Genomic DNA, 21,823 nt, shown 5'->3' with positions numbered 1-21,823 from the left:
TTTTATAGCTTCCATGGACCTGCAAAAGCTCAAGGCCCCAGTCTAAGTCAAAACCCTAAGAGGTAACAGAACTACAGGACATTACTTCACACCCAGATCCAGCCAGCACAGAAGCCACATTAAGGGTGCTCTGCTGAATCAGTGGACCCATAAACCAAATGGGACAGACCCACTGTTGCCACGGAGGTCCTGAACCACTGCTGACAGGGTGACCTGAGCATGTATGTTGAAGTTTCCCAACATAACTGTAGGGATTGCTATGGCTAGCACAGGAAAGGAAACTGCGGAGTAACTGAAGGACTGCCTTCCCACAAGGATCCTATTCGCATGCAAGCAGCTACATGCATACAATTGTACATGTTCCTTTTTACACATCCTGCTCAAAGCACAGGTGCCAGGACAGCATGCAGTCTTCCACCTTCCACACATTTAGTGAAGGCACATATATGAGGACCCAATACACACATGTAGTGTTAGAATGTGCTATAAAATCATAACAATGTGAGAATCACAATCACAAGGCTCTCTCAGTGGGAGCCAAGAAATCTGGCTGCAATCCTTGCCTTGATGAGGAGTCACAATGAACTCCATGAACTGCGCAAATTAATATTACTTGTGTGCCCAAGGGCTGCAAAATCAGGTTTGACTAAGAATCTCTGCATTTGGCCTCTAGCTGTTTCTCACAATTTAAAAGAAAGGGGAGTGTTCATTCTTGCACAGCTTGTGGCTAACCGTACCATTAAGTACCTATTTTGTTCTATTTAATTTTCAGAAAAGTTATGATTTCTGCACCCTGAAATGCTATTTACATTCTCTTTTAACAGCCTTGATTAACAACGGCTGTTTTTGCATCTCTGTTTCCTACAGCGCATGAACATACGGCAGCAATATCTTTGGGTCTCTTCCTTTACAACATGCACAAAAGTAAATGCAACTTACAGTGAAACAAAATTAAGCATGGCTCGGCCTGAAGCAAGGAAATTTGTAATCAAATTATTTGAAGATCTTAACTGAATTTTCTACAAAATTCTGAAAATTACTGGGCACAATAACCATCACATGGGGGTACGGTATCCTGCAGTACAAATTACCCAAATTCCCTCATCAATTACCACCCAAGAATCAAAAGCCCAAGAGATTATGCACATGGATCTTTGTACAATCATTCTTATTCTATTATGTCATCTTATAGAGCCCAAATATTCAAAAAAAGGTAACCGAATGTAGGGGGTACAATTATTCCTGAATCCATTTTTTACACTGTAAGAGTTTAAATGATCCAGTGAGGTCAAGTGTTAGAAATTAGCTAGGCTCCAGGCATGTTCAGCAACTGGCACAGGTCCAACCGCATTCATGTGAAGATCTCTGGATGTCGTATGGGCAACTGACACCGCCATCTGGCTGGCCCCTCCAGCTTTCTTAAGCAGGTAAGCAGAATAGCTTATTTATTGCGTTTATATCCCACCTTTTCGCCAAGGACTACATAAATCACCCCACTCCTCAGTTAATCCCTACGACGACACCATGAGGTAGGTTAAGAAGCTGTGACTGGCCCAAGGTCACCCAGTGAGCTTCATGACTGAATGAGGATTTGAACCCTGATCTCCCAGGTCCTAGTCCAACACTCTAACCACTACACCACACTGGCTTCCTACAGTACTTATTCCATGGGGCAGCTATACAAATTAAGTAGGTAAATAAATAAATATGGGGAAAGCAAAATGTCACTTAGAAAAGGATCTGAAATATTTTCCTTGAAACTTGAATTTATTAGATATTTTAATGTGCTGTAAACAATTTTGAGATTTTTTTCCCTTCAAAATATAAAGAATAAAAATATAAAGCAGTATAGAAGTGAAATGAACAACAACAATTATTGTGGGAGGCAGGGGAAATGGCACCTAGACATTCTGTTGTGGCAATGTAACCTAGGTTTAAGGTGCAGTTTGGCAATTAGCTTATACATCTGATATATAGCTTATATATCTGAGTTTCTAACATTGTCTGAAGCATGTTATCTGGTGAATCTATTCTGAGTTGTCAGGAAGCTAAGAATCTGTGGAAACATCAGTTATGAAATTTGTACTAGAAGCCACTTGGCTATTGTCAGTTGTGGTTCCTCAGATAAGTATCAGTTGATTCCATCTGAGGCTGTTCACAAAGTGCAAGAAGGGAGAGAGTGAGAGATGCAACAAGGTGCCCTGTATCTAGTAACATTTAGCTGGGGGAGAATAGCCAGCATGATGGTCAAAGCATCTTTTGCAGAAGGGTATATTCCAGCCTCCTTTAGGTCCCATCTTCAAAACCAACTTTGGAGTCCTTCTGTCTTGAATAATTATAGTCCACTCACCATTTGATTTTTTGAGGGGTGGAGGTGGCTGGACAACTGCAGCTGCTTTTCCATGAAGCTGATCATCTAGATCCATTTCAGTCTGATTGCCAGACAGATTTTGGATTAGAAAACATGCTGGTTGCCTCAGCAGATGATGTACCCAAGCAGAGGAAAGTCATCCTGGGATATGGCATTTGGTGTCATTAGTATGCTGCTGACACTCAGCTCTCTCCTTATCAGATCTATGTGGGGTGGCAACATTCCTGAATGCACGTCTGAGAGCCATAATGGACTGGATATGGATGAATCTATTTAAAATCAATTCAGGCAAAACAGAGCTGACAATGGTGGTGGACTCCTTGGCTGAGAAAATGCCTGCCCTGGAGAAGGTTCACACTCTGGGCTGCTCTGGGACACCAGCATCACTCTTGAATTAGCAAAGGTAGCAGCTTTGGGTTTGGAATGCTTTTTACCAGTGTCATCTACTATGCTAGCCATGCCTGCTGCGAAAAGATAAACACCTGGCTGTTTCCCAGTTATCTCATAGAATGTCTCCTCCGTATGAACCTCACCAAAATTTAGAATCTGACAATGAATGGCTACTTTGTATGGAGGCTATGTTAGCTTTCATGAAAACAGGCCCATGCAGTTTGGGAGGGGGCAGCTAGGTACAATTGCCCCAAGCCTCGGAGGGCTATACTGACTGGGGGGCCGCAAGGGACAGGCTGCTTTTTTGTTTGAGTTTATAACTTTATATTCTAACAAGACTCCCTCCCCAGGCCTCAGACAAGCTCTGCATGGGCCTGCGTGAAAATAAGGGTTTTTACCATAGTTGCTAAGGAACTTTGGAGCAGAGTGTTCATTTACCTCCCTTCTCTGACATCTTTCTGGTGGCAGGCAAATAGATTTATTTCATCTGTGCCTTCAGAAGGCGAGCCCTATTAAAAGTTTTCTGATGTGATGCAGTTTTATTTATCACAAGCATTATTTTCATGATACTGTTTAGTGTTTATATTACAAACTGCCTTAGCAATACAGAATAGAAAATAAAACGAGTGGTGTAAATATACTGAGCATTTTACTATTATTTCAGTTATTCTCCCAGCGTTCACGAAAGCAGTGTATAAAAAAAAGCATCTATGTACTTCATTTTACAGTTCAAAAATAGCTGAGAGATATTGCACATCAAATCCCAGTTATGTCAACAATCCAACTATGAGTCCAATACTCCAACTAAAAGCAACAAACAGCATCATAAAAGCAAACAGATTTATTTGTAGCATAAGCTTTTTTGAATTAGAAACTAACTGATCAGAGATGCATGGAGTGTTAGCCTCAACTGGAAGATGACATATGTATAAGCATACAAGTAAAGTAAACAGTGAGGTCAAAAGTCCATGAAATGCAAGGGGTAGCAGTAGGTGTGCGTCATTTCTCTGCACAACCCATGGTAAGAACAGAGTGACTCATTTACAACGTATGCCTGTGTGTGTCTATGATACCTGCCAACTGAGGAATACACTTCTTATATCTGAGGAAGTGGATTCTAGTCACCCAAAGCTTATGCCACAGCAAGACTTTTAAGATTCCAAAAAATCTTTGTCGCTTTTGCTGCAATACACCAACATAGTTACACCATTGGAATTATTCTCTAACATCTGAAGTTTAAAAGAGGCTGGTTCACATACTTCATGGGGATAATTCTACGCCTGTTGCTAATCTTTCACTCTTGAGCAATATTCATGAAGGTATCATAGTACAAAAATGTAAATAGCTACATTATGTACTGAGGAAACAATTCACAATACTTGTCTGACTAAACTGGGGGTGGGGATTAGATCATGCTAAAGTTTTCCTGCCAGCATATTCACAAATACTGAAAACTTAAATTCCATGCAAAAGTATCCAAATTGTTGTCCTTAGCTATCACAATTTGCTATGATATGTTATTTGTGCAATGTGATCTGAAATTAAAATGGAATGAAACATGGTTTTCTACATTCTGAGGTAAAACTGCAAGAAACAATACTAAAGTTCAGTAGCAGCCAGGAATGGCTGGCAGGATTCCTGCTGCTTATGTCATCCGCCTTATTCTAATGTTTTAGCATTGGTGAACTCCACATCATTCCTAAAGCTTGAGGCCAGTCAACTGGCCAAAGATTTTTCTTTTAGAACCATTCCAAATTTCTGTCAATAGCCATGCCTGTGCTAGCAAGGACACTTGGCAACAGCATTTTGCATCTTCACAATACTCACTATATAAGTTCTTGAGCAATTAACTCAATTTGGGAAAACTTAGCATGCATTAACTGCACTTAATTGTCACTGTAGTTGATGCGGAGTTTGCAGATGTCTAAGATAGCTCTTAAGTGAGTCCACACACAACCTTTTCTGCTGTTTTAAGCAACGTTTCATGACAAATCATAAGGCACAAAAGCCACTTGTTCAGTTTCCGCAACCAAGCCACTGCGATAAATAAAACTGTATTTGCTTGACCTCTCACAGATAGAATTGTTCTCTCTGCCAAGAGCTTGAATAAAATTTAGCAATGTTGTTTAGCAGACGGAGATCTCTGAAACAGTTCATAGTCTAGCACTCTTCCTGTCTTTTATTCATAGATCTTCATAATGTTGACTCTTATTTTTACTTTTACACCAAAAGACAGCACAAGGTCTAAGATACAGAATTTCAGTCAGCACTCATGACAACAAGACCTCACAAGAACAACAGAAATTGGCAGAAGTTCTGTACTGGGCTGTTTTGCCAAACACAGCATGACTGCAATTCAATTCTGTCTATTCAAATACCACATTCATGCACCTGAGGTATGCAGCGCCAAGAGACTAGGAGATTAACTAGCATGTTCACTGGGACTGTTTTTACCCTTAAGTCATTCCATGCCTGAATGCCAACAGTGGTCCAGCCCTACTTGCTAATAGTCAAAGCAAATGTGAATTCAGTATTAAATTCCTTACTAGTAACAAATGGTATTAAGATAACATCTCCAAAAATATTTAACAAAACTTGAGCAAGCCATTCTTACCTGTGACAATATAAAAACTGATTTGGGAATGAATTAACGCTGCTTAGGTTCTCAAAGGTTCACCTGAAGTACAGAGGATTCTTCACAAAAACCACATGCCAAGCTGATCTCTCTAGTACCAGTAATTGTAATGATTCATAGCTGCTTTTAAATAGCATAACAACCCAAGCAAGGAGCTTACTTAAACAGATATGTGCTCAGCCACAAAAGAGAACACAGCTGTAGAAACCAATTTAATAAAATGTATATGAAAGGGAATGGTAGGCAAATCAATGAACACAGTAGACTTCACAACAGCATGCAATTCCAGTTCCTAAGAATGTATGCACCAAATTCCAGCCTCATAACAACTTAAGTCAAGCAATAAAACCTTCAAAATGGGTTTTTAAAAAGAATGAGAACTCCCTTATCCCCTCTGCCCTGGCAAAAACATTCCCGAACTAGAGGAGGTGTGAGGGAGAAAGAAAGACACTTTATAAGCAAACCTGGAAAGTGACCCATTGATATGGTTGTGCTAGCAAGCTGCCATATTAAATCAATATTAATTCTGCACAATTTCTTTATAAAAATAAAGCTACAAAATTCCCTGATGTCCACCTGTCCAGACAAGGTTGCTGGGGCTTTTAAAAAACATCTTTCTAAAAGGAATATAATGGATTTCAAGGAGGAGCTTACAGTGAATGTTCAGTGAACCAGGTAATGTTTTAATAGATTTCTAACAGCAGCCTATTTTATGTTTTTATATCACTTAGAGACCTTGAAAAGTTTCAGCCAATGCCTTTTACTGCATCATGTTTGTAAGTTCAAGACATGCATGCTTCACACTTGTACAAGTCTTATGCCTTTTCCATTTTTAAGGTATTGTTTACTGTAATTACTGTTAAAGAGGGCAATTTCAATGGAGATAGCTACTGCAGCATGAAGATCAAAATGTATTGCAGCACCTCAAAGACTAACAAATGTATGTGGCATAAGCTTACATGCCCATGAAAGCTTATCCCACAACATATTTGTTAGTCTTTAAAGTGCCACAAGATTTTGTTACTTTGTTATTAATATGCAAATTTCTGCCAGTTGCTAAAGAACAAAGAAAAATTCCCAACATCTGTTTCATATATCGTATATACGATTACTGCATTTCATTATTAATAGTATTCCTTACTGCTGTTTTTCAAAACTCAGCATTTACACTCTGATTTATACTGGAGGTGGGGATTTTCTCTAATTGCCTATTTGGTACTGCCATATTTTCTGTAAACATTATGTTGCTGGAATTAAGTGTCCATGAAGTCTGATGTCATAATACATTTCTTAGCCTTCAAGGTGTCACAATACTCCTATTGGTTAAAGTGGAGTCATTGCTTTAATTTCAGGGTGGCTAATCCCCCAGTCTCATCTACCCCCCATAAGCATTTTTTCTTCCCCACGTTCCAGTGATTTGGTAAAGGAGTAAAAAGAAAAAAGAAAACACTTTGCTAGACAATCCAGTGCCTGACAAGGATGCAATTCACTTCCTGTGTCATATGCTGGGATACAGACCCAAGAGGGTCAGCCGAGAGGATTAATATGGCCCTTGAGTTAAAAAATAAGAAAATATTAGCTACCCCTGCTTTAATTGCTCAAAATATTTAAGACACATCAAGCTGAGTCAGAGGAGAGAATTCTACATGTGTACCTCAATTCTTCCCTCAGTTTTGAAGTTCCCAAAACAGTCTTGAGTTAGAAAGAAGGGAGCAGGTAAGCCGGGGGGGGGGGAGGTGCCCGGGGGGGCGGGGAGAGTCCTCTGCACATGTTCAAATGTTGACTGATAAGCAAATCATGCACACTGTGGGGCTTTGCTTGGATTTCCAATTGTTCATGAAGAATAGTTGCTGACACATTCATAGCAGCAATTCAAGCCCTTTAAGAATGCTAAAACCCCAAAAGACAATACTATATATTCACATTTGGTGTTTTTATCCCTATTGTACATAGACTATCCATGGAGGAATAGAAATGAGAAGTGTTGGAATAACCATATGGATTTTGCAAAAATGGTCTACCAAGTAGTCAGAAATCTAAGGATTGTTCTGTTCTGTTTTGTTTTGTTTTGCTTTGCTTTTCTCTTCTCTTTCTTTTCCTCCTTTTGGTTTGTGCTTTTATTTAAATTATTTTTTATCTCTGATATAAAGATGTCAGATATTTGATATTAACCTTTGTATATTTTCTTTCAAACTTTATTTAAATTTTTTTTGGAGGGGAATCTTAGTTCCTATTTCCTGATCTTTAAGGCAAAACTCTTATAGATTTAGAATTCTGATCTAACATACACCTTTTCCATGGAGGAGACTCATATTGTCTTGCAAAATCCATTTCCGTTGCAACAAGAGCCTGGGAAAACGTTATCCAAAGACGTTTATCCCACTAAGGTCCAGAGGGAGTGGTTGTGAAATAATCGTTTTATGTGTGGCACTGACAAGTAACAGCAACTTTAAAGAGAAGGAAATGCTTTCCTTTCAAACTTCCTTATTTACAAAAAAAATAACAAATTGTTTTATGTGTGGCACTGACAAGTAACAGCAACTTTAAAGAGAAGGAAATGCTTTCCTTTCAAACTTCCTTATTTACAAAAAAAATAACAAAACAAAAAAACTAGAATTGCAGTCATTAAGAAAAACATCTGGTATATTGCTTTGATTTGCAACACTAACTGTTGGACAGAAGCAAAACATTTTCCCCCAAAGAAGCTAATAATTGAGCATTCATATCCATGTATAACCTGTCATTTATTCCCCTCATCAGCAACTGCTCGAGTCTGATAAAATTAAACACTCAAGTCAGGCAGATTTTGTTAAAAGCAATAATTACATTATTACTAGAATATACAATTAAGTAATGAAAAAACCAGAATGACACTGTGCAGCAGTATTTTATCCACTTTTCAAAAATATCACTGGACTGAAAACATGCAGAATAATAGAAAGTAATAACAACACTTCCACTGAACTATCACAGTGCCCAATTTAAAACTTCAGCCACAGGCAAAATACATAAATGATTAGCATTGTGGTGTTTATTTTAATTACACTCTGCAATTAGAATCCAACAGCCTGTCAAATCATTTAAGATCCAGAGAAAACCAATAATTTAAAAGCACTGAGCGCCACTTAGAAAACTTGCCCCTTGTTTGAAACAGACTTGTTATGTCAGACAACTTCCCGACAATATAACAATTGTACAACCAGCCACAAACTGTTTCCCACTCTAGTAATATCTCAATACAATGCAGTATATGCATATATGCTTCTGCGTTGATAAGTTGTGAAAGTTCATGCAATCCAGTTTAGACGTGCTCTTGACTTACAAATGCAACTAACCCATCTCCAAAGCAGAGATCCAACTTATAATTCTGATGCATCTAAGAGCATCAGGACTGGGTTCTTACAGTAGCATGGTGCAATGAATGCCACAGCAGGGCTGTTCCTTCCTGCACTACTAGGGTAATGTGATATGGACCAGAGGAGGCACAGTATGGAATGGTCTTGCGATTCTCAAATTTTCCAGCAACACAGAGAAGCCAGCACAACTATGGCAACAATGTAGTGAACCAGGGTTGTATCCACTGCAAGCCTCACTCGGAGTACGTCAACTGAAATTAATGAAAGATAGTCATTTCCATTAACTTCAATAGGTCTACTCTGAGCAGGACTAGCACGGTATACACCTCTCAGTCTCTGTTATAGCCAATAGGTGAGTAAGAATGGGTAATTCAGATATCCTACTCCTCAAATTGCCTTTTCCCCTTACAATGTTGCAGCTAATATGAAGTGACGAACTGAAATGGGTACCAACCAAATAATAATAATTTTGGCTGGAAATCGTGAACTTCTATCAATTCATTCAGTAAAAACAGACCAAAGCTCTTACCATTTCCCCCCTTTATTTATCAGTTATCAGTTCTACTTTCCCTTCCTCCTCCAACCTGTAACAGCAAAGCAAGGGAAAAGACTTCCTAACTTGTTTGTGCTTTACACCCTTTGCCCCAATGACTATCTTCCTTTGGAGAGGGAGGAAGAACAAAAAACCCCCAATGCAATGGAAAACCTGGGCGCAGAATAGGATTTGCATATTTGCATTGTTATAACTTGTTCACATTATATATCTCAAAGGTAGAATTTGGGGGTTTTAGCATAAAAGTTAGTGCATTAAGGACTATCACCATATCTGGTTATTTGGTGCACTTGCCACATGACAATTACACTGAAACTGCCCCCAATTAACACATCTTAGCAGCACCATTACCCATGGGCATATCATAGAGTGCTCACATATGTTCAGATGCCCACCCACATTGACAACAGAACCTTTCACGATTCATCACAATTAGCAGAGTTCTTTCCAGATTATTATTATTAATAATAATAATAATAATAATAATAATAATAATAATCTATTTGTACCCAACCCATCTGGCTGGGTTTTTCCAGTCACTCTGGGCGGCTCACAATAAAATATTAAAAACATGATAAGGCATCAGACATTTAAAACTTCCCTAAACAGGGCTGCCTTCAGGTATTTTCAGAGTGTGGTCACATTGGCTTGTAGGTACAACAGCCAATCTGCAAAATATCTATTTATGCCAGTAGCAGAAGATGGCTATTTACCCAAACCAAAATGCCAAAAGTTTACAAAAAGATGGCAAAATGTGGAGAGAAAAAATCACCCAGGGGAACCCTTAACAATTGCATTTTAAGATGTGGGAAATTAAAAACTCAGTAAAATATGAAAACAGCATGTAAGCAAAGTTAAATTTACTGGAATACTATACATAGTAATCCTATTCCACACTAGTTTCAAGCTAGTCAGAAAACATTGTTTAATTAGGGTAGTGTAATGTGTTAAAGAATGTGGTTCTGCCCACAAGGAGGGCTGTGGGATCAGCATTTCAAATCCTAGTTCACACAAGACAACTATTGGCTCTATTGGGCAAGTGAGTGCTTTTCAGTCTCAGTTCCTATCTGTCAAACAGAAATAAGTGACATACTGTACAATATGAATAAATGTGTTTATTTTCCAAATGCATTCATTCACTCTAATTTAGTGGTACTTCTTGTCCTCTACTAACTTTTGAAGCTACTCTCATCCTCATTCCAGCAATCCTTTTGAGATTTCTTTAAGGCAGGGGTGGGGAACCTCAGCCCTGAGCGGTTTTGCAAGGCTGAAATGTGTCCCTGAACTCTGATAATGCTTTTCTGTTGCTTGCCTGGACAAAGGATATAGATAAGTGTATGTGTAGAAACTAGCCTACTATACAAAGATAAAATTCACATTTGCTGCTTTGCTTAGTTTTTTTGCCTCTGGTCCAGACGACTACTGGCATGTGGCCCCCAGAAGATTACGCAGAACAGAATGCAGCCCTCAAGCTGAAAAGAGCTCCCCATCCCTGCTTTAAAGCTTAAGCAGTTCATTTGTTTTTGCAATGTTTGACATACATTCTTTCTTCTATCATTTCCAACAATAGCATTTCATAAAAAATGTATTTTTTAAAAAAATGAACATATGTGACAGACAAGTAAACTCCAGTTTCACCAAGTGAGAACACAATACATCACTATGTAGACAAAAAGAAAATGGCAACACATGCAAGTACAGTCATACCTCTAGTTGAGTTAGGTTCAGGTTGCGGATTTTTGGGTTGCGAACATGGCAAACCCGGAAGTGTATACTTCCAGGTTTTGCCGCGCGCGCACAGGAGCCTTTTGTGCACTGTGCGCAGGAGCACTCTATTGCATCACACGCGAGCGCAGAAGCGGCGCTCTACTTACAGACTTTTCAGGATGCGAACGGCACCCCGGAACAGATTGCGTCTGTAAGTAGAGGTACCACTGTAAAGAAAACATGGCAAGGAGTAGACAACACAGGTAAAAAAGTTGCGAGCCATATCAACAAACCTACACAAAATATAACTAGATAGAGCCTCTTGCTCAGATATTTGGTGCTTAACTCCCCAAACTCACCATGTGTCTTCTTTAAATTTCATTTCATTGTTCTCAATCTACCACTGCTCACTTTTAATCTAGCCCTCCATATAGTTCCTCATCCCTTCCAGTTTTATATCCTCTGCAGAGTCAATGATCATGGCTACAATCCAAAGAGATGCTCAGGCTCACACAAAGAGCTTGTGCTCACCCAGAAGAATTCCCCCCATTTTTTTTCTTTGAACAGCTGGGCAATGTGCCACACCGCAAACTTCCCCTCAATTATTCTCAATTTTTAAAGCAGCTTCTCACACATCAAGAGGGGCTTCTATTTTAAGAAAAACTAGTATAAAGCCCCTTGGGCTCTAGGAACAAGATTCACAGTTCTTAGGGCTCTGGCTCATGATATCTATTATTTCTTCAAAGTCATTTCTGAAAATTGGTATATAGTACTTATCTTAGGAAAGACCTCATAGATCACCCCAAACTGACAGGCATGTTAGTTAGTAGCCCTGCAGCGGAGATTTCAAAACAATTTTCCACTTTATGGAAGTATGATAACATAACTTGCTTAAAATCATGTCACCTAAAGTTTACTTGTTTATTCCAGTGATTATCAAACTGTACGCAGCACACACGCACACACACATACCCCCCACCTACTGGGTTAAAAGACACCAGGAGAAGGAGGGGCACCAAGAGAGGGATCCTGCAGCAGGCAGAGCCAGAGTCTCTTTCCTTCCAGCAGTAGAAGCTTAGCACTGAAGCCACTAGAACTGCTGTGCTATGCTGCAGGGGTGAGTGGGCAACTGGCTGCAGCCAGGTGGTCAGATCCTTATCTCCACATCATCCTATGGGACAAATCTGACAGGTGGACAGGGCCACCCACCTGTCAATCACTTTACATCACAGTTACGCCAGGTAATCCATTTCTGTATAGCTGAACACCCAATGATTATTAGATCTTGCAAAGCACTGCACACCACGTTATGCAGATACTGAATCAGCTGCTCAGCACTTGCAAAGTGCTGTGCACCACACTTTGCAGGTTTCGACTATCAGCTGATCAAATGTACCTGTAAGCCTCCTTAGACACAGCAGCATTTTTACCTGTACCCACAGGTACATCTTATGACATGAGATGCAGGGCAGGTGCGAGTGGCTTGGCCAAAGCATCCTGGTGTGCCAGCCAAAGAGAGACAACTGGCAGGCCAAATTGGGTTCATGGGCAAGGGGTACATCACCACTACTGTAGAGTTTCTTCCCTGTATAGCTGGCTTTAGGAGGGAATGAGATGCACAGATGAAGTCTTCTTTGTCACAGTTGGATTAAAAAAACAATGAACAGATTTTATTTGTTTATATTATTATATCCTGCCTTTCAAATAAAATATTCCAAGGCAGTTTACACAAAGTTTCACAAAAACAATCAGCCTTTTAAAACAAAATAAGCAAACTGAAACAGCAGATAAAACTAGAATTAAAAAACACTTCCATGCCAAAAGGTGGTTTTTAAAAAAAAACGAAAATAAAAGGACCTTCACCAGACACAAGCAAAATAGTGTAGACACAGCCTCCCTGGGAACAGCATTCTACATGTGGCATCACTACCGCACCAACCCTTTTCTTGGTCACAGACAGCCACACTTTATTGGTGAGGACACCTACTTAAAAATCCTCTAACAATCAGCTGAGCACATGGGCAGTCTCATGTGGAGGTTTTCAATCCTTCAGGAATCCTAGTCCCAAACCATGAAAGGATTTAGTCAGCACTTTGAATTGTGCATGGTAAACATACTGGAAGCCAGCAAAGCTGGTCATAAAGTGTTGATTTTCCAGTGGGGTGAGCTGCATTTCCAGCAAACCTTAGTTTGTAAAGTTCTGCATGTATTTCTATTTCACTGTGTTATTCACAGCCATTTATAGGCAGGGGCAGGGGCGAAAGATTACATTCGGCAGAATTAATGTCAACAATAAAATCATACCTGTCAGAGCTGCTTGAAGATCCTAGCTCACAGAGGATCACGCTAGCCAGCGATCATTAAGTAAAAGTCTTTATTGAATTACAGTTTCCATTCTCACGCTGCTGCGCGCAAACTCTACGTCTAGTAGCTAGATCGGCGAAGCTCCGTCTGAGTCTCCGCCCCGTGAGCACCAACTTAATATCCTAGCCTTGCTCCACCTTTTCCGCCTGACTGTCCTCCTCTGGGTCCCTCTACCCCCCGGGGCCTCCTCCTTCCGGGATTCTTCTGACGCTGACCCGGACCCTCCTGCCTCCTTGCGCCGGGCTTTAGGACCTGGTTCCCTTTCGGGGCTGCTTACTGCGCCGCCTTCCTCTGCATTTGAACTTGGCGCGCGCGCCCAACCTTCCACCTTCCTCTTAACCGTTTCTTCGCTCCCCGATGGAGGTGTGGCCACTCCTGACTCATGCCCTCCCTCCTGTGGTGAGCTGCCAGCGCTTCCCCCCTGGCTCCCTTCCTCTTCCCTGCTTCCTGGCGGTGACGCTGGTCCCGATTTCCAGCTGCTCCCCCCTGAGTCCCTTCTGGCTCTATCTTCCTGGGGTGCCCCCCTTGCCCTGGCCACTGGTGCTCCTTTCTGTGAATCCTCTGATTCACTGGAAAGACTAGGAGATCTCGGGTCGTCGTCATCACTCATCTTTTCTTCTGCCTCCTCCCCTTCGCTCTCTGTTTCCTCCCTTGCCCGTGCCTCTGCTCCTAAACCCCTGACATCCATCCCCCCCTCGAAGCCCCCCATTCCCCCCTCCCCTCCTTCCGGTGCTGGAGCTGGGGGCTGCTGTTGCAAAGGGACGAACGTCGGATATCGGTCGCTTCCCGTGGCGGGCCTCCATCTGAAGTCTTCCGGTTCTTCCTCCCTGCTCTCGTCGACGACGGTCACCTCCGCTTCCATCTCTGTGCCGCCGTGCTCGAAACCAGGGTCGTCCCCGAAAATGTCCATGTCCGTCTCGCCCTCACTTCCTCCTGGCGGCGTTGCTCGTCCTGAGCATTCCAGCCACTTTCTGCGGAACTGCTCCTCTGGCCTATCGTCCCACCAATACGAGGGTTCTGAGGCGGATCCCGAGGGTGACCCCTCCGGGGAACGGACGTCTCGTGTCGGTTCCTCGTCCGAGTCGAACCCCCGGAACGTGCTGGCCGAAAGCGTGGGCGTGAAAAGCCAGTCGTCGAAAAAGTCTGCTGGCATAGGTCTATGTGGGAAGAGGGCATGAAACTCGTCTTTGAGCAGAGGTTCGTCTAAGGCGTAGCCCGGCACCCAGCTGTTCGCACTGGCCGGGGTGCCCTCCTTGGCGAGAAAGTATTCTACCCCCTCTTCCCCCCATCTGGAGTCCAAAATCTCCGTGACTTCGTTGATGCGCTCCTTCTGTGCCACTCCCGCGTGCCCTGTTCTGTCTCTGGCCGGACTCGGCGCCGTTCCGGGTTCCTGGAACCTGTGCGGTGCCTTGTAGGGAGTGAGCACCGATCTGTGGAATACCGGATGCATCCTGGAACCCTCCGGAAGCGCCAGTCTGAAAGCTACCGGGTTGACCTGCTCTTCGACTTGGTAGGGCCCCAGTTGCTTATGCCCTAGTTTCTTCTTGGCCAACGACCTGGCCGGCACTGCGTGGGCTGCTAACCAAACCCAGTCTCCCACGTGGAGCTCTTCTCCAACCCTTCTGTGCTTGTCTGCTTGTACCTTGTATGCGTGCTTGGCCAGCTCCAGGTGGCGCCTCAGCTGATCGTGGACTTCCTGCAGCTCCGACGCGAACGCATCTGCTGTCTGCGGCTCCCCCTCCCCCATTCTTTCCAGTCCCGGGAAGGTTCTGGGGTGCCTCCCGTTGTTGGCGAAGAACGGCGTGACCCCCGTGGACACGTGCTTCGTGTTGTTGTAGGCGAACTCGGCAAGCGGCAGGTAATCCACCCACGTCGCAGGCTGTTGATTTGCATAACATCTCAGGTACTGCTGCATGATGGCATTGACCCGCTCCGCTTGCCCGTTGGTCTGCGGGTGTCTCGCCGACGCCAGGTTGATCTTGACGTTCAGGAAGCCCATCAGCTTCTGCCAGAAATTCGAGATGAACTGCCGCCCCCGGTCGGACAGAATAGACCGTGGCAGACCGTGAACCTTGAACACGTGGTCTATGAACAGTTTGGCGGTTTGCTCCGCCGTGGCCACCTTAGCACACGGAATGAAATGGGCCATCTTGGAAAACAGGTCCACCACCACCAGCACTGCCGTCTTGCCCCTTGAGCTGGGCAGATCCGTGACAAAGTCCAGGGCCACCCTTTCCCAAGGTTCGACCGGAGTTTGCAGCGGTTCCAACAGTCCGGCCGGCGGTTTGTGCACTGGTTTGGCCCTCTGGCAGGTGTCACACCTCGCCACGTAGTCTGCGACCTCCCCTCTCATTCCAGGCCACCAGAAATCCCTGGCTACTAATTCCACCGTCTTCTCCTTGCCAAAGTGCCCGGCCGTGGGCGCGTCGTGCAGCTGCTGCAGCACCTTGGCTCGAAGTTCGTCTCCCGGCACGTAGATGGCCCCTTTATGGATGAGCAATCCATCTCTTAGCTGGAAACCGTCGGCCGCTGCCTTGCCCTTTTGCACCTCTGCCATCTTTGCTCGTGCGAAAGAGTCCCCCTGCAACGCTCGTCGCACCGCCTCTAGGTCCACGGTCGCCGCGGCGCACGCCCACACTGTCGGTGCGAAGATGTGCATGGCGGCCGCTGGTGTTGCGTCCTCCAGATACTGTGGCTTACGGGAGAGAGCGTCTGCCATGATGTTGGTGTCCCCCGGGACATACTCTATTCGGAAGTCGAAGTTCGCAAAGAACTCAGCCCAACGTATCTGCCTCTGATTCAGGAACTGTGCCGTGCGCCAGTGCTCTAGATTCTTGTGGTCCGTGCAAACCTGCACCGTGTGCTTGGCGCCGATCAGAAAGTGCCTCCACGCCTTGAACGCTGCGTGAATGGCCAGCAACTCCCTGTCCCATATGGTGTAGTTCTGCTCGGACTTGCTGAGCTTCCTGGAGTAAAACGCTCCCGGTCGCCACACCCCCTGCGGGTCTTTCTGCAGCAGGACCGCCCCCACGGCTCTGTCCGAAGCGTCTGTCTCCACCCTCATCGGCTTGCTGGGGTTGACATGAAGCAGCTGCTCTTCCGACGCGAAGAGACGCTTGAGTGCCTGAAAGGACTGCTCCGCCTGCTCTGTCCAAATGAACTTCTTTTTCTTGGAGCTAAGCGTGTCAGTGATGGCCGCCGTCTGCATCGCGAAGCCCTTGATAAACTTGCGATAGAAGTTCGCAAAGCCGACAAACCGTTGGACCTCCTTCCGGTTGCGCGGGCTCTTCCAATCCAACACCGCTCGAACCTTGGCGCTGTCCATGGCGAGCCCCTTGTCAGACAGCTTGTAGCCCAGAAAATCCACCTCCGGCACGTCAAATTGGCACTTCTCCAGCTTGGCGTAGAGCCTATGTTGCTTTAGCCTGCTCAGCACTTCCTTGACGTGTTTGTCATGCTCCTGCTGCGACTCCGAAAAGATCAGGATGTCATCTAAGAAACAGACGCACGTCTTGTAGAGAAGTCCCGCCAACACGTGATGCATAAATGCTTGAAAAACGTGGGAGCCATTTTGCAATCCAAAAGGCATAACTCTATATTCGTAGGTCCCCAGTGGCGTGAACATGGCTGTCTTCCACTCATCACCCTCCCGCATGCGAATGAGGTTGTACGCCCCCCGCAGGTCCAACTTGGTGAACACTCTGCCCTTCCGTACCTTTGCGAGGAGGTCGTCAATTCGGGGCATGGGGAAGTCCGATGGCCTAGTCACACTGTTCAAAATCCTGTAATCCACTACGAGTCTCTTTTGGGGCGTGTCCCGCTTCTTAACAAAGAATACGGGACTGCCCCCCACTGCCTTGGACTCCCGGATGAAGCCGCGCTGCAAATTATGATCAATGAACTCCTTGAGTTCTTGCAGTTCGTCCTCTGACATGGAATACAGTCTCCCTTTAGGCAGCGCCGCCCCCGGCAGCAGGTCAATTTTGCAGTCATATGGTCTGTGAGGGGGTAGCCTGTCTGCCTCCTTCTCGCAGAAAACTTCCAAAAATTCAGCGTACTTGTGGGGAATCGCTTGCAGCGTGCCTAGCAGCAGCTGTGACTCCTCTTCCTCTCCTTCCTGCCTGGGCACGATGCAGTGTTCAGCACAAAAGGAAGAGCCGAAGGTCAGCTGCCTCTGGTACCAAGCCATCGTTGGGCTGTGCTTGTCCAGCCAACTCATGCCCAATACAACGGGCGTGTCAGATAGTTGAGTGACGTTGAAGCTGATGATTTCTCTGTGATTCCCAAGTCGCATCACCATTGGTGGTGTCTGCTTCACCACTTGCCCCCCGAGCAGCTCCCTGCCATCCACCGTGACAACCTGCAGGGGCAGTGTGGCCGGCAGCAACTGCACAGCGTGCCTGTCGACAAAGTCCTGCCCTATAAAGTCTGCATTGCTGCCTGAGTCAATGGTGATTGGCACGTCTATGGTGATTCCATTGGGCAGCTGGAGAGATGCTGTGAGCCTCACTACTGGTTTGGGCGGGAGGGGGTTCACGGGCTGTAAAATCTCTGGGGACTGCGTCACTAACACGTCTGGCTGGGCCCCAGTGCCTCTTCCTCCAGCCAGACTGCGTCGTTTCCCTGCTGTGGTCCTCCTTGCTGCGTTGCTGCAGTCACCATTGCTGAGGCTGCAGTGAGCTTGTGGGGCCTCTGGGGACACTCTTTTGCCATATGCCCTGGTTCCTCACAGACGTAACACTTCCTGTTCCCTCTAGGAGGCTTCGCTTTCACTGCTGCCGGTGCTAGGGCTCTGGTTGCTGACTGAGCCCTTGCACCTCCAACCTCCATAGGTTCGGCTCCTCCTCCTGGCGGAGGCGTGGATTGCGCCCGCGCTGCTTCTCTGGGAAGGAAGGAGGGGCCCCCGGCTGGTTCGCGCCCTCCACGCCCTTCGTCCTTGCTCCACGGACGTCCTTCCAGCCTCACCCCCACTGCCAGTGCCCTCTGAACGACCTCCTGGGTGGTTCGGGGTCTCTCCCCCCTCGCGATCTCATCTTTAATCGAGTTGTGCAGCCCCTCCCAAAAGAGGTCTCTTACAGGAGCCGAATCTCTGTCCCATTCCAGGGCACTGACCAAGGCGAAAAAGCGGGCATGATACTGCCTGACGCTGGCCCTCCCTTGTCTCAGCCCATGCACCTCCTTCCGTGCAAGATCCACGTCAATACTTGATAAAAAGCACCCATCCATCGCTTTAATAAAGGCATCCGCATTCTGGAGCGCCGGATCCTTATCTCTCCATAAATTGCGTAGCCATGCTTTCGCATCCCCATGCAGATGGGACATGATGAACCCCACTCTCTCTTGTTCATCTCTAAAGTCTTTATGCAGCAGTTGCAGTGCGCACAGTACGTCGGCTCTAAAGTTGGGATACTGTTGCAGGTTCCCATCGAAGTGAGAGACCAGCCCGCCTGTCCGTCTCGCCAACCCAATTCCCTCCTGCCGGGGTGTCTGCTTTGTCAGCACGTCTAACCTGACCTGGAGATCCCTGCAGGCGGCAGCTGCCTCCTCCTCTCTCTTCCTGGATGCGAGAACCTCGGCGTTCAGTTGTGCCACTGCTTTTCTGAGGTCCTCTATCTGCTGCTCAGCCGTCATGTCGTCTGCCGTTCGTGAGCTCGCTAGTAGGCACCTGTTTCTCTCCCCTCCTCGAGGCTGTAGATGCCCACAATGGTGAGACGGAGCTTACTGTCAGAGCTGCTTGAAGATCCTAGCTCACAGAGGATCACGCTAGCCAGCGATCATTAAGTAAAAGTCTTTATTGAATTACAGTTTCCATTCTCACGCTGCTGCGCGCAAACTCTACGTCTAGTAGCTAGATCGGCGAAGCTCCGTCTGAGTCTCCGCCCCGTGAGCACCAACTTAATATCCTAGCCTTGCTCCACCTTTTCCGCCTGACTGCCCTCCTCTGGGTCCCTCTACCCCCCGGGGCCTCCTCCTTCCGGGATTCTTCTGACGCTGACCCGGACCCTCCTGCCTCCTTGCGCCGGGCTTTAGGACCTGGTTCCCTTTCGGGGCTGCTTACTGCGCCGCCTTCCTCTGCATTTGAACTTGGCGCGCGCGCCCAACCTTCCACCTTCCTCTTAACCGTTTCTTCGCTCCCCGATGGAGGTGTGGCCACTCCTGACTCATGCCCTCCCTCCTGTGGTGAGCTGCCAGCGCTTCCCCCCTGGCTCCCTTCCTCTTCCCTGCTTCCTGGCGGTGACGCTGGTCCCGATTTCCAGCTGCTCCCCCCTGAGTCCCTTCTGGCTCTATCTTCCTGGGGTGCCCCCCTTGCCCTGGCCACTGGTGCTCCTTTCTGTGAATCCTCTGATTCACTGGAAAGACTAGGAGATCTCGGGTCGTCGTCATCACTCATCTTTTCTTCTGCCTCCTCCCCTTCGCTCTCTGTTTCCTCCCTTGCCCGTGCCTCTGCTCCTAAACCCCTGACAATACCAAACAGAAAAAAATATGTTCTTACTACTTCTTCTTTTACCTCTAAAGGTAAAGTATATACCCTAACCTCCTCATATCATGGCTGTGAGTCCTGGAAAACCTGCTCCCTGCCTTGCAGTCCTTTTTCCACCTGGCCTGGGAGGGAGGGGACTTGACAAGACTCCAACTACAGAATCTGAGGTTGCTGAACAGAATCTTTGGTTGCTGTATTGTTTAGGAGTTTTTATGTTTGGAGGAAGTTGCTGCCGTTATTTATATTAATTTCTGGTATGTAAATTTGTTTTTAGATCTTATTTTGATTTATGCGGGAATTATTCATTTTGGTTATGTTATTTTTAATGTATTTTTTGTAATTATGTAATTTCATGTTGTAAGGTAAAGATAAATAGATAAAGGACCCCTGGACAGTTAAGTCCAGTCAAAGGTGACATTGGGGTGCAGCGCTCATCTCGCATTCAGGCCAAGGGAGCTGGCGTTTGTCCATAGACAACTTTCTGGTTCATTTGGCCAGCATGACTAAACCACTTCTGGCACAACAGAACACCGTGACAGAAACCAGAGCGCACAGAAAAACTGTTTACCTTCCTGCCGCAGCAGTACCTATTTATCTACTTGCACTGGTATGCTTTCAAACTGCTAGGCTGGAAGGAACTGGGACATAACAAAAGGAGCTCACTCCATCACAAGGATTTGAAACGCCAACCTTCCAATCCGCAAGCCCAAGAAGCTCAGTGGTTTAGACCACAGCACCACCCGCATCTCAAGCCACCTAGAGTATGGTTTTAACTATGGAAAGACAGCATACAAATAGAATGATGCATGTATAGAGTCGTACCTTGGATCCTGAACGCCTTGCAACTCGAACATTTTGCCTCCTGGATGCCGCAAACCCAGAAGTGAGTGTTCCAGTTTGCTAACATTCTTTGGAATCCAAACGTTTGACATGGCTTACATAGCTTCCGATTGGCTGCAGGACCTTCCTTTCGTTTCTGAACGTTTTGGAAGTCGAACGGACGTCAAGAACAGATTCAGTTCAACTTCCAAGGTACCACTGTATATGATTTTTGTTATAAAAGAAGGAGTGGAATGCCAAGGGAACCACACTGGAGCAAGTACAACCACCTTCCTAAGCCAACAGCGAAGCACCATCTGGAGCAAATGATTAGACATATGAGGATTATTTTTGAATTTATTCTTAGAGAACAAAAAGGAATGAAAATGAAGACCCTCTATTTGTTCAGATTCTAAATGAAACCATGGTTTGTTTTTATCTTCTGGAAGATGATTTTCCAGGTAGTACAATTCTAAATTCGGGATTCCCTAGCCCCCATCATGGTTAGCAACAAACGACATAAAAAGTGTAAGTTTGAAAAAGGAAGTTTGAAAAAGAGTCACCATTTTAATTACCACTAATCTAATACAATATTGTGAAGTTCTCTTTTCTAAAACATGTTATATACTGATTAACAGAGTGCCAGAGCCAACTATAGTTGTCTTTGAACAGCAAAAAGGTAAAGGACCCCTGAAAGTTAAGTTAAGTTCAGTCGCAGACAACTCTGGGGTTGCGGCGCTCATCTTGCTTTACAGGCTCTGCGTTTGTCCGCAGACAGTTTTTCCGGGTCATGTGGCCAGCATGACTAAGCTGCTTCTGGTGCAATGGAACACCAAAATCAGCACATGGAAATGCCGTTTACCTTCCTGCCGGAGTGGTACCTATTTATCTACTTGCACTTTTTGGTGTGCTTTCAAATTGCTAGGTTGGCAGGAGCTGGGACTGAGCAACGGGAGCTCACCCCGTCGCAGAATACATTATACTGTATTCAAGTTTCTAGTGATAAATATACTCATATTTCAGTTTTATGTAACACGTTAATGTTCAATAGGCTTCTTACTGCTTTTGTATACGAGGAGGGACATTAAAACATTCCTCTTATTCAATAAAATCAGTTACCTTCCAAATTACTTCTCTAAACTCTGGC

General features: G+C 45.2%; 1 protein-coding gene across 12 annotated transcripts in view; it reads right to left on the bottom strand.

Annotated features, from left to right (window-relative positions):
- The window catches only part of PTPRF (protein tyrosine phosphatase receptor type F), a 478,572-nt gene that overhangs the window by 442,260 nt on the left and 14,489 nt on the right, over window positions 1–21,823 (bottom strand). The gene's annotated exons all lie outside the window — the stretch shown is intronic.

The sequence above is a fragment of the Podarcis bocagei genome, assembly GCF_964188305.1.
Source record: "Podarcis bocagei genome assembly, chromosome: 5".
Lineage (NCBI taxonomy): Eukaryota > Metazoa > Chordata > Lepidosauria > Squamata > Lacertidae > Podarcis > Podarcis bocagei.
The sequence above is the reverse complement of the archived record's forward strand: the minus strand, read 5'-3'. Positions and strand labels throughout refer to the sequence as shown.